At 39.8% G+C, this 13,168-nt stretch overlaps 1 protein-coding gene across 5 annotated transcripts in view; it reads right to left on the bottom strand.

Moving 5' to 3' along the window:
* The window catches only part of GRID2 (glutamate ionotropic receptor delta type subunit 2), an 824,945-nt gene extending 812,031 nt beyond the window's left edge, over positions 1-12,914 (bottom strand). The window contains exons 1-5 of one of the 5 annotated variants that reach the window (XR_011150532.1): positions 12,677-12,914; positions 12,187-12,275; positions 6,720-6,840; positions 4,492-6,166; positions 849-2,217 (exon numbers count right to left, since the gene is read on the bottom strand). The gene's annotated coding sequence lies outside the window, so the exon portion shown is untranslated. Of the gene's footprint in view, positions 1-848; positions 2,218-4,491; positions 6,167-6,719; positions 6,841-12,186; positions 12,276-12,676 lie in introns of those variants that run through there. The other 4 variants (XR_011150529.1, XR_011150530.1, XR_011150531.1 and 1 more) reach the window with 4 other exon arrangements.
* Between the last annotated feature and the right edge of the window lie 254 nt (positions 12,915-13,168).

The raw sequence follows: 13,168 nt of genomic DNA, 5'->3' as shown, positions 1-13,168 counted from the left end.
ATGCTGAGTGAGTGTTGGAAAGATAGCAGATTAACAACTCACACTACAATATAGCCTAAAAATACCAGAGTAGAGACATTTCATAAAAGTCAGTTGTGCGTTACTGTTCCAATCAAGTTTCTTGCCTCTGTATTGAAGCTTCTTTCTACAATGAGAAAGACTTGGGAGATCTTGATGGAACATCTGCATTCTGCCTTTTGTCATTGGCTAAAAGGCACACATAACACTAAGGGTTATATGGCCAATAGAGTAGAAACCAGCTGCTAAAGCCTCACAGCTTTGGTTGCCCAGTTTAACAGCCTTATAAGCCATTTTCACCAGGGTAAGAACCTCCCAGTTGCTGTGATCAAAAGGAGCTTGAGTGCTTGGCAAAGCAATAGTCACTGCTGAATGTAGGCTCATTCTTGCCTGACAAGGCAGAATCCTAATTCATCTAAGTATGCTTAGACCATCCACAGAGTCTTTGTGGTGAGAGCTTCCCCTGTGGTTACCAGAAATTATATTGGTGAACACAATATTTTAGAGGAAGAGAAGTAGGACAAAATCTTCATCTCCTTGAAGTAACACAGAACTGTCTAGTTCTCTTCTCCCATAGAGCTGTTTACATTCTCTTTATAGAAAAAAAGTTCTCTTGTTAGAGGAAAAGCATAAGTTCAATTCATGTTAGGAGAACATGGAAAATGCATGAATTAAAATTACAAAGTCTGAGCTTGCTAAAACCAGTCTTTTTCAAACAGCATTCATACAATAATAATAATACCTACATGGTAGGCATGTGTGTCAGCTCTTTTAATGGACTCAAGGTTCACCAAAAACTTGCCTGGTTTGGCCTCTGCTTGGAATACACACAAAAAAAAGCACAGCCATTGAAAACAGATCTCCTGGAGAACAAGTTTATTCCAAACTTGACACAGCATTGCTTAAGAAATAGAATTTCCTCAGATATATTTCCATGAATTTTAATTTACATAAACCAAGAAATCATCCAAGCTCAGACTGGAACATCCTCCTTCCTAAATTAGTTCTGCTTGAATATCTGGGGAGTAATGGGCTCATCAATGTGAATTCAGGTGTGATGAGAATATCACATACTGCTGTTGCTACTTTTTCCATGTCTTACCACCAGAATATAAGAAAAAGCCATGGAAGTGGCACTAATGATATTCTTACAAAATATTTCCTGAAAAGGCACTAGGTAGATGACCAAAGTACTCATCTCCTGCAACCAGCAGCAAACTCTCTTCACTGAAATATAATAAAAAAATAAGGCACTTCAACTATTTACCTTTTTGTTCAAAAGACAAATTAGACATTAATAGGTTTAATGTTTATAGACCTTCTGAAAAAACTTGTGTTCATAGAACATTTGTAGGTAATTTACAGTTATTGTTGTGATTTAACTCATTTACAGGCCTTTCTAATGCAGTAAAGATGATTTTCCCTCTCTTTCCCCCTGAGACTCACACTGGTGGCAAAGTCAACTTTACAATAAAAAACCAAACAGTCTCATTTTGTTAGTTTTTCAGCACAGTAGCAGAAACACTCTGCTGGACCCCTGCTGCTGCTGAGATTTCCTTTCATTGTTTGGCAAGTTAAAGTCGGTAAAAATACGTAAACATTTGGGGTCACAGATTTGTGGCCCCAACCTTGGCATTCTAATACTCAAAGTGTATTGTGGGTAACTGAAGCCATGTCACTTGTAATTAGAGTTTTACCCTTGGCTTCTGCACTCAGCACACTTCTCTAAGAGAAAAGTAGCTTCTGGTATTGAAAAGTGGTTTACATTTAACATTTCATTAAAAACAATGCAACATCCTCTATCTCTACTCCTATAAAAACCTATAAGAAGGCGCATTTCAATTATCACTTTGCTTAGGGGCTAACACTGTGACTGTAGAATGCCTCCTGGCTGTCCCTGAAACGCAGTTCTTACTGAAGAAACCTCTTAAAGACGATCAGTTTAAGCACTGTGTGAAGCACAGTCTTTGTTCAAGTCAGGGGACAGCATCTTCCAGGGGCTGCCTCCAAGTCCTCGTCCTCGCCAGAGACAAAATAAGTTAAGCCCTGGAGGCATGGAAGCTAATCAGAAAGCAGTTTGCTCTCCAGATCTCTTTGTGGTGCCACAGCACTGTTGGATTACTTCCGATTTCCCAGATGGCAAGATTTATGTTCAAACTGCATGTTGGAATTTGGGTCTTTGGGGTGGGTTTTTTTTCACTGTAAAAAAAAGTAATAATGACCTTAAATTCCTTCAACAATTACATATTCATTTTAACTCTCCTACTGAAGATACTGTTACTTCTCTTACATTCAGGCTCCTTTCTGTTATTAAACTTTCTTTGAAATTAAACCTATTCATTTAAGTAAAAAAAAACAAAACAAAACAAAAAAACACCAAAAAAACACAATTGAGATTTGAGTGCATAGCTGAGTACCCTTTTCTGTGCTGATCTGGGCACATTTCAGGAAATACATTATTTGCATCTATATCGTTAAGATCTCCAGGAATTTCCTTGTGCATTTTAAGCTTCCTATGCCTCCATTAACAGCCTGCCTTCATCACAGGAGAATCAATCTAGTTCTTCATACCTATATTACAATTTATATGTTTTTTAGACAGAAATAAATTCTTAGACAAGGTTTAAAAGTATTACTCAGCTCTTGAAGGCTTGTACTCAGCAATGTCTACCAGTAAAAAAAAAAAAACAACCCACCCCACAAAAGCAAACGATGGCTATAAGGGATGCACAAATTAGTTGCCAAGCTAAGCTCGTACTGGAGTTGAATTACTGCAAGTCAGACAACTGTCCTTCTTGACAGGGGGATGTATTTAAACTGCTTGGTATGGCACTGCATTTATTCTCTTGATAGGTTTGACCTAAATAACTAAGTTATTTTAAATTATTATTATGTATATGGCTGCCCTCCCCTCTTGTTGCTGTAACCTTGACAAATTGGTAGTTTTTTAGACTAGCATCATTCCTGAACTACATGTTTTGCAGTTCAGGCTTCTTCATAATCCATACTAGTTTTTATGTATCTGGCACAACGCTTTCCCACCTGTCACAACCTCATGGTACAACTTTGACAATTACTTTTTACTAAAAACTGTTAAAGACAACAAAATGTGTCTTTGCTATTTCACTATTTGGTTTTCCTCCATTTTGCCTGAACTACTCTCTTACTCACCTGAGATTAGAAACTAAAGTTTCATCACAATAAATTAATTTTCAACAAGTTTGAACAAGGGGAAAGACTCATGTCACATTTCCAGTGAAATAAGACAATTGATCATGCATAAACAATGAAGTGTCCCGCATTCAGCTGTGTTTCTGTAAATCAGTCCTACCCTCAGCACGCATTGAGCCTGCTGGGAAATCTGTAGGCCAGATGTGCTGACCTAGTAATAGGGGTGTTTCTTGACTTGATCCGGGAACAAGTAGCTGAAAGTGACAAAGTTCTAAAATATAAGTTGAACTGATCCTCCTAAAACTGTTTAAGAGGAATCAGCTGTGAGAAAAACTTAATTCCTAGAATGGTAGTGGAAAATAAATTAGCTAAAAAGCAAATTTTTCTTTCATTCTAAATCAAGTCAAAGTCAGGATTTATAAGCTGATTTTCTTCCCTTTTTTCTTGGTTTGCAAAATTATCACGTGTACAGAAGAGAAAAGAAAGATGCTCTTGCCTCTCTGAAGAGGTAGCCAGATATAGAAACAATAGACCTTTTTTAATTAATCAGAACACGTATTGGAATCAAACAGTTTTACTTGGAAGAGCCAAGTAAAGAAAATAAATGAACTCCTAAACACAATCAGTACCACAACTAACCCTGGCAAATAAATAAAGGAATTTTTTTTTTTAAATAGAGATCCTTCTTACCAGAGCACTTTGGCCATAGCATGCTTATTAATGGACAAAGGCCATATATACCATTTATAATGGGACCATTGTAGAAGCCCTGTGTAAAATTTCAAGCATCCATAGGATTATATGACTTTATTTCTTTCCAAGAAAAGTTAGCACTTAGCTAACTGAATGGGCATGTGTCTTACAACTTATTTTCGTGATTTAAAGTGCCACCAAAAATTTCCAAGCTCTCTATCATGAGAGTGTCTCTTTTCCTAGATTGTCTTACTGCCAAAAAGAGATCTTTGATAGTTTTTTCTGAAAACATGTAGACTTTTCTTTTCTCATTTCTAACAGCAAAGTAAAACAAGACAAAACTGGGTCAGAAATGAAATGCATATAGCAGGTGCAGGTTTTCTTAAATACAAGAAAACTCCCCAGTCTTGGACCTTGGGGTGGCAGAGGTAGATAAGTAATATGCCTGTACATAAAGATTGATGCTTCAGTGGAAGGCTGCCTCTAAACCTGTTAAATATTTTTAAGTAGGGTTAGGTTTCCAGCCACTCTTGATTATATTGAACTTTTACTGAGCTTTTATTCAGTTACACTTTTGTTATCAACTGAAAAATAGGAAAAAAAACCCACCTCAGTCTGTCTTTTTGGAGCCAAAGCACAGGAACTGTAGTTTTTCTGACTCCTCAGACATCAAAAGGTGGTCACTTAGATGTCACTTGACTTCTGCATGTATTGGCATTCATAGTTGATGCAAGCCCAAGTATTAAAATTGGCTTTCAGGGTTTTAGCCATTCAAATCAGAAACAAGATCTCATTAACCTGAAAAGATCTAGATTGCACTTTTTATACTCAGGACAATAACAACTTCAAAAGGATCAAATCAACACCGTTGTCTACAATACCAACACAGACACTTCAAAGTTTCAGACATTATATGGACTGCAAAAGTTGCAAAAACTTGCTATGAACTGGTTGAAAAATCAAATTAGAAAAAAAATAAATCTCCAAATATTTTAGAGGTTAGCACAAATTGAGCTTGTAGCATTGCTTGCACAGCTCAGTATCCAAACTGATGTGATGCATCACTTAGGAGGCATTTAAAACTTCAAAGACTCTTCTTTTTCCTGCATAGTGTAGTTTTGTTCCCTGAGACAGAAGGCTATGCTATTACAGTGCCATATTCCCATGCCTTGGAGCAGGGGTAACCCTTCCAGATGGCCCTTGCATGGAGCAGGTAACCAAGAAAGTTTAGTCACTTAGGACACACACCACCCTAACTCAAAACAGCAGCTTGGAAGAGGTAACAGGGTCCTGTGCTGTCATGTCACACAGAAAAGGCTCCTTTTTTTACCGTAATACATATGATTTTCACCAGTCTATTACTCCTTGGCCTGCTATGCAGGCTGACATGCTGTCACCATAATCACATAGAGTGGCACAGAGCAGAAAGTATTCTAATGGCATTTATCAGTACCTAGAAAGATGAAAGGAAAAGCATAATAACGTTCCCGACACAGAGAGAAAGCACTTGTCAACACCACTGATGGACTAATGAAGGGTCAAAGACACCTTATCTTCTCAGCATCTCAAAGTATCCATCCTTTCCCCCCCCTCAAAACCTTGCCTGATATTTTGCTGCCTAGTACTTAGCCCTTGTTCCCATCCACTTCTTTTCTCAATTTTCTTCTCTAAAGCTCAAAATTCAGCAGATGTCCTTGCAAATTAAGAAGGAAGCTTATATATTTTTCCTTCCTGATTGGGCTTTCTGCCGGCTATTGGGAAGCAATAACCTTCAAAAGGTGACTGTCAGCCAGATTATTGGCAAGCAACATCCTCATAATTCCAAACAGCAAAGTGCAAGAGACAAGGGCAAGTACAACTCTATCTCTTTTACCTCCCAATATAGCAACCTGCTTTTATTTTTACACAGTGACTATTACTTCCATTAAGGACATACTTTGAAAAGTTCTTCACCATCAAAGATTAAAACTGACAGTGCAGGATCAAGAGTTACTCCAGCCTAATATTTGGAAATCACACACCAAACTCTGTCATTAGATATCAATCATATTTTACAATAACACCGATAATGGGAGTGATGGTGGCCACCCACACAGATAAAAAAGCAGCCCCTACACGGTGGGGCAAGCAGGAGATACATCCTCTGCACTCACTGGAAAGGATGTGGTGACCCATGAAAACACGCAGCTGCCCAGGCCTCAGGCTGCAGCCAGGGCCAGAGCCTGTCACTGGTGTCAGAGGTCAGCAGAGACAGCAGCTGCCCAGGTGTGACAATCTGCCCAGCCTGGTGGCAGAGATAAGGGAGGCACTCAGGGACCTTGAGGAGGTAGAATATGCCTCCCCCAGACCACCATCCCCAAGACAAATGCACCACCAACAGCCAGGGATCCCCTGTCCTCCCACCACCAGGCAGGAGGGGACCAAGGCAAATGCAAACAGGTTCTGCTGGGGAGAGGGGTTGGCAAATACCTCACCCACCCAGGTGCCCTGACACAATAGGCACTTGGGGACCAGGCATATTACAATAGGCATGAAGATCCATCATGAAGGCTGGAGGAATTGCCTGGGGCAAGTCAGATCTACCGCCTAGATCACAGGATAGGGCAGTTGTTATTGGTGACTCCTTCCTGAGAGGGACAGAGGGCCCAACAGAACCACCAGACAACCCATAGGGAAGTGTGCTCCTCCCAACAAGAACAATGAGGACAGTTGGGAGCAACCTCAAGACCTTGGGATGACTAGTTGAGACTTCTAGAGCACAAGCTCTGTTTTCCTTCATCCCGCCTGTTGCCATGAGTTATGGGAGTAGAAACAGGAAAAATCATACAGATCAATACCTGGCTCCAAGTCTGGTGCCCTTGAAATAAACTTCACCATTTCCCCCATCCCATGTTGTAACTTGCTTCGCTTAGCTTATCCAGCCTGTTTTCTGGGTGAACCTAAAAATCTAGACAAAAACTGGGAAAGAGGTCAATGAGAGAAAGATGAGAAAAGTATCACAGCAACGAGTTGGTACTTAGTCAAAAATAAGCATAAACACATGGTAATTTTGACTAAAAGCGTTATGAGTGTTTGTTTTGTTTAAGATGCAAATAACTTGTTTACTTATTGAACTCAAGCTTCCTTTTTTCTCCCTCGTTTAGCAAAGCATGGTCATGTTGTTAAACAAAAACTTCATTCTTAGCCTTTTAAGTATTAGCAGTTTGACTGGGCCATGGTACCTCAAAATGCTTATTGTGATGTAGAGAGGGTACTGTTGCTGGATGTTATACAGGAGTTTTCAAAGTCAAATTCTCAGTCACTCAAAAAACCCCTCATAGTTCAATTAGTAACAATAGGACCTCTACCATGTTAGTCCTCCATATAACACAGAGTTAAACCCTTAAATCTGCTGTCACACTGAAGAAAGGTCTCTAGACTCCCCAGAAAAAGCAACCATCTTTCCTAAAAGCACAAAGACAGCACACTAGAAGAACAATGCACACAGCCTCAAGAGCACAGAATCCACTTCAATGATACTAATTTATCAAGGAAACGACACTTTTTCTTCAAAGAGAAATGTGGGGCCCCACAGAAATGTTAAGAGCCCCAGGTATCTTCAGAGCTTACAGAGGTGAATGCCAGGTACTTGCTCTGAAGGATGAGACCATTTTTTGCTATTAGCACCAAAAAGCACCACAATTCCATAGCTAAAGTAAACCCAGGCACAGATGTATCTGCCAGTCCTTCAGGATGCATTTACAGTGCAGCAACACAGCCCCTGGAAGACTTGCTGTAATTAGAACCCTCAGGGCATCTCATCCAGGGATTGCTGAGGTCCACTGCTTGCCTGATACTTCAGAAAGTGCTTAGGGAATCTCAGGCTGCCCCACATCATCCCATACCACTGACTGAGGGAGTTGACTCAATGCATGACAAGAAGGGGTGATGATCAAGCATTTCTGTGACAGCAGCTTTACACCATAGAGCAGTGCTCCAAAATTGAAAAGATACTCTTGCAGCCATTTCTCACATCACATCCCTTCCCCAGAAGATTAGGCATTAATAGATTCACCCACATTGTCTTGCATATTGATTATTTTGATTGTACATTATGAAAATACAAGAGATGTGCTTGAAAGACTTAGTGAGCATAAGGCAGGACTTGCTTTTTTTTGTTTAGAAAGAAAAAAAAAAAAAGCTTGCTTTCCTAAGTCAAAGACATTACTTCCTGGTTTGCTACATATATACAATTGTATGCACTATTTTCTTTATCTGCATAGGAGAGAAACAATTGGCTCCTCTCCTTGCCCTTCTCAGGGTGCCAGACAGTTTCAAGTATGACAGATCTTGCACAAACAGCACGATTTTTATGGTGACAGATGGAAATTGTCATTATTTCTATAAATATTTAAAGAACCTTAAACAATTTCTATGAATATTTTGCTGCTTTATAAATACCTTAAGTAATTCACTTTCTTAGTTCACTGTAATGACCACAGAACGCAAAATAAGGACTCAGCACCCTTGATTATATTCCTTCTGAACAGGAAGCTGCTGTGGCTCCTCTTTTCCTACATGCCAGATTTTAATAATATATATGTAAACTCACACTCATGATCACAAGGTTTTGCACTGGGAAGTACATCTCAGTTTCAGTGATACAGCATAAAGTGAATTTGATCTTTTATGGACTAAAGGCTTGGTGTCTGACATTATGACACACGTAGAAGTGGGGTTTGGGAGCTGCACAGAGTCTGCAGTGATCTTTCATTATGTCAGAAGCCAGAAGGCTAAAACCACCTGGATAAATTAGATTCCCATATGGCAGGTCCAAATAATATGATGTGACCCAGTGGCCACATGCCCCTGCTGCTGTGGAACAAGCTGCAGCTATTTCAGAAGACAGAATTTGACATTACCTGATACCACAGCACCAAGGTCAGAGCACACATTCCATATGGGTCAGGACATATGTTCCCTAACTACTTAAGCTAGACTGAAGTGACATTTATTTAAAAGAGACTCTCATAGAAAGGGAGGGAGGGAAATTTTTAAACCTGGGATAGTTCTGTCTAGTTTAAAGAACAGTCCTCCAGTTTGCATGGAGGCAACATCTTAGGCTTTAGAACCACATCTGTGCATAGTTGAAATACAAGTAAAGGAAATCATAGGTTTGTCCTGAAGTAGTCTGCCTAAAACAGTGCAATTCTGACTTCTTAGCAAAGGAAAAATATTCCTCACTGGGGCAATTAGCATTAAGGGCTGACTGATTGTGTCCCCATACACAATTTAGGTTCAAATTACAGATAAAGAAAATAAGATTCAGCTTGCATTGCCAAGAAAAAAAGCACTTTTTGGGTCTGCTGGCAGTCAGCCTCCATTGTCCAAGTTCTTTGCTGAATTTTTAAACTAGCTACTGTGGAAGGCAACCCATGTCCGGCCCTGGCAGGGTTTTCTGAGATGCAGGAAAGAGATTACATGACAAGGATCTACAGTGTAACTTCTAGAGAGTAGGCTACAGAAACAGTTCCCCAAGGGATCTCATATGCAGAGTACAGAACAGTTAACACAGACAGAATTTTCTCTTAAAACTACCAAGATATACAGCTCCTCCTCAAGTGAAAGACATTTGCTGGTTAATTGAACGTAATTGAATCCCTTCCCAAACCAGCACAGGAAGGCCATGTTAGTACAAACCATCCAAAAGCTGATGGGGGTGGAATCACAAAACCGTCAATTTTTTTGATTTCCCATTTACCACTGGATTAGCTGAACCATGATGTCGGCCACTACTGACCACTACACATTTTCCACTAGATTATAACTCAGTGTTTGGAATAGATTAATCCCTTAAAAAGACAACACAAATATGTTAACTGTTGCCAGCAGACACCAGCATGCAAAAACAGGGAACTGAACAGACCAGTGCGTGCCATTGCTACCAGGGCAACACAGACAAGACAAGCACTCCCTGCACCTCCTTAAGAGCTTCCATAGCCAACAGATTCCTGTCAACATTTACCTTACCAGCTCTACCAATACCAGTTTATACAATCACACCTCAATGTGAGAGTGCAGGGCTCAGGGGGGAAGTGTACTTCTTGTTAAGGTGCTTCTTTCTTTCATGCATCAGTGTCCTGAAGTCACTATCTTTTTACCTGCTTCTGAGCCATATACTACAAACATCTGCATTTTCTCAAGTCTTTAGTGCCTGTCACACACGTGAGTCACAAAGTTCTTTCAAGTACCCTTCATAGCAAATGTTGCTGACAGGGGAGATGATTCCCCAATTATTTATCAGATAACTATGCTGATAACTCATGGAGCAGATTTAGGGATCTCACTAGCACTCAGTTCCCAGAGTTTTGATATGCCATCCCATTGCTTATCACCAACAAGCCTGACTGTGTCCCTTTCCCACTTTCAAATTACCTTAAAGAGCCCTGCTAGCTCCTGTAGTCAAACCTTTTTTCCCTTCTGGGAAAAGTGCATCCCATCAGGTGTCAGTAGACCTTCACAAGGGAAGATGCCACAGGAGTGATCTATGGACATGTGTGTTGGTGTAACATCTTCTTTCTCTCAGAGTTTTTTCTGTTCTTCCAATCAAAACAGAAATACCTGTCACTAGGATATACCCCCAGGAATTTCCAAAGGAAAAAAAATGTCAGCAGGTTGCTGGGTCTGAGATTTCCTTTACTGAGGGTATACAAATGCTTATTAGTATCAGCCCTAAATTTCCACATTCTAATACAATTAAAAGGTTAATTATATTTGAAAGGGTAGGAGAAGAATATTACATTTATAAGTGAATGTCTAATTAATTTATAATCACTCTTGAAATAGGGTATAACAGTCATCTGCTCAAAGCTGTTCACCATTAATTTAGATGTCCTAGCATACCACATCCAGCTTCTAGTTGTTGCTCTGAAGGAGCACAGGTCTTGATTTTTACTTTTATTTTTTCACCTCCTTATCTTGTATAGATCCATGGGCAGAGCTGTTAGGGCCAATCAGACACTTGGTACAAGCAAACCAGGCAGACAGTCCAAGTGGAGAGTGGGACAGAAAAGGAGGTGGGATTTCATGAAACAGTGGAGCAATCCAACAAAACTGCTACTGAAATAAGATACCATGGTTTTGAGATGACTATTATATAATAGCTAGCCATCAGAGGTAGGATATTAGCAATTTAAGGAGATAAAGTTAATATAGAAAAATACCTGTATCATTGCCAGAAAGCAGAAGGGCAAGTAGTGTCTGAACTGAGCAGCCTCAAGGCTGAGCAATCAACTCAGCCTTAGAGTCAGTGTCAAGAGTCACCTGGTCACTGGGGCAGCACTGCCTTCTAGAGCTACAAGATGAAGTTCTCCTTCAAGGCATAACCTGGGAGGGTTTTCCAGATTGTTTCAAACAGATACACCAGATTTTAGTTCTGAATTCTTTCCTTGGAGTTTGCCCTTCAGTTCAGGAACCTGAGAGCAATATCAGAGCTGCCAAAGTCCCATTGAACCTAATTTGGATGTGTGAAAACCTTTTAAAAGGACCCCAGTTACTCTGCATGATGCGTTGCCTTTTCCATTCTATCAGCTTTTCCACCGGTTATGAGTTAAAGACCTTCCTTTCACAGCCAAAGAAGATTTCCATTCTGCTTTCATTAATCCTGTTACAGGCTATAAGCCTTTTGAGAAACGGCACGGGTCAATACCTAGCAGTGCCACCTCTGAGTCCATACAAATTGCTTTATCACAGCAATATATTGCAGTGCTATGGTTCCAAGACTCAGGCTCTCAATTTAACAGCTAGATTACTCCCACTACATATGACAGTTTTCTTATGCCTTTTCACATCAGACAAACAAGTGACACTGTCCACATGGTTGAATTAACGCTGCATTTTGTAGACTGCTGCTTCTTTAGCTTTATGTAGTGGTGCATTTCCATAGAAACTAATAAAGAAAATTGCTTACTGCATATGCACTTTAGCTGATGCTTCTCTAGTTCGTACTTTTTTAAGTCTTGGTGCAGCTAAGACACTGAGTTGCCTTAGCTCCCCTTATTGTTAATGGAGTGGAATGCATAGAAAATTCCACAGTTAGGTCCCTCCTGCTCCCAGATCCTATCACAATACTTTTTCTATCATCTTCTTATCTAGTTTGGTCTGCTTAAAAACCTAAACTTACAATCAAACAGACATGGGAAGAATTGTACCCCTGCAGCAAGAAAGCAAAAAGGCTTCAAGAAGGGGTAGTGACAGCAGGTTCACAATGGCTCACCTATAAAATTTTAGATACGATTTTGTGTATGCACGTCCACACAAAATTACCTGATACCACAAGAGCAGACCACAAATTTCAATGTTTTTCTCACTTGGGTCCTAAAGATCAAGAGTCTGAGGCCTTAGGCTAACACAGTCTGGAAAAAAAAGGCCAAAACCAAAAGCAGTAACACAGAAGAAATAACTACCCCAGGATTACAGACCAAGTTATCACACACACCTAGCAGAATTAGGAACAAAAATTCACACAGTTTATAGGTGGAGTTCTCTCCATTAAGCCATGTTAAGTAACAGGAGAAATACCACATTGACTTCAATAGACACCATTCACATTTCAAAATGAAAATCAATTTAATAGGAAAAGAAATATAACAAGCAAGTAATTATATACTGGTATAACTTCTAGGCCCGTAAGCATAAGGACTAAACACAACCCAATGTTACTTAATGAATGCAAAAACACTGGACTCCACAGCATAACCATCTCCACTGAGCAAACCATTAAAAAACCCAAAAACATACGAATGCATGGACTTACCAAAGCACTTTTTCAGCTGGTTTCTTGCAGCATCTTTTGTGCAGACAAGTCTTGAATTTGTGCATTCAAATCAAGTAAAGAGCCTAAAGTACTATACTCTTAAACTCAACTAACCAACCAAACAACAAAAAGACCACATAAATCAGATTATGCTGCTCACAGCAGCATTGTCCTACCCCAAAACACACGTCCACTACCTTTTTCTGGGTGTTACTCACCCCAAACCTCAGCTAGTAATGAAAACAATAATTACCTTTCTCACTCTTACCTTTTAAGGCCTGGTACTTATCTCATCACCTGGTAATTAAATCAAGCACAGGTGAAACTCAGTTCTTAATGTTCCCAGTGTCTGAAAGGGGCCAGCATAGTTTAGAATACAGATAGAAATTTGTAATAAAGGGAAATAGGAGAAAAGGAAAAAAGTGAAGGGTGGAAGGAGGAACAGATTAAAGAAATTGAAGTAATTTGGAGCAATATCTGCATCTAGGCAGT

The sequence above is a fragment of the Aphelocoma coerulescens genome, chromosome 4, assembly GCF_041296385.1.
Source record: "Aphelocoma coerulescens isolate FSJ_1873_10779 chromosome 4, UR_Acoe_1.0, whole genome shotgun sequence".
In the NCBI taxonomy this organism is placed as follows: domain Eukaryota; kingdom Metazoa; phylum Chordata; class Aves; order Passeriformes; family Corvidae; genus Aphelocoma; species Aphelocoma coerulescens.
This window is presented reverse-complemented; position numbering and strand designations above follow the sequence as displayed.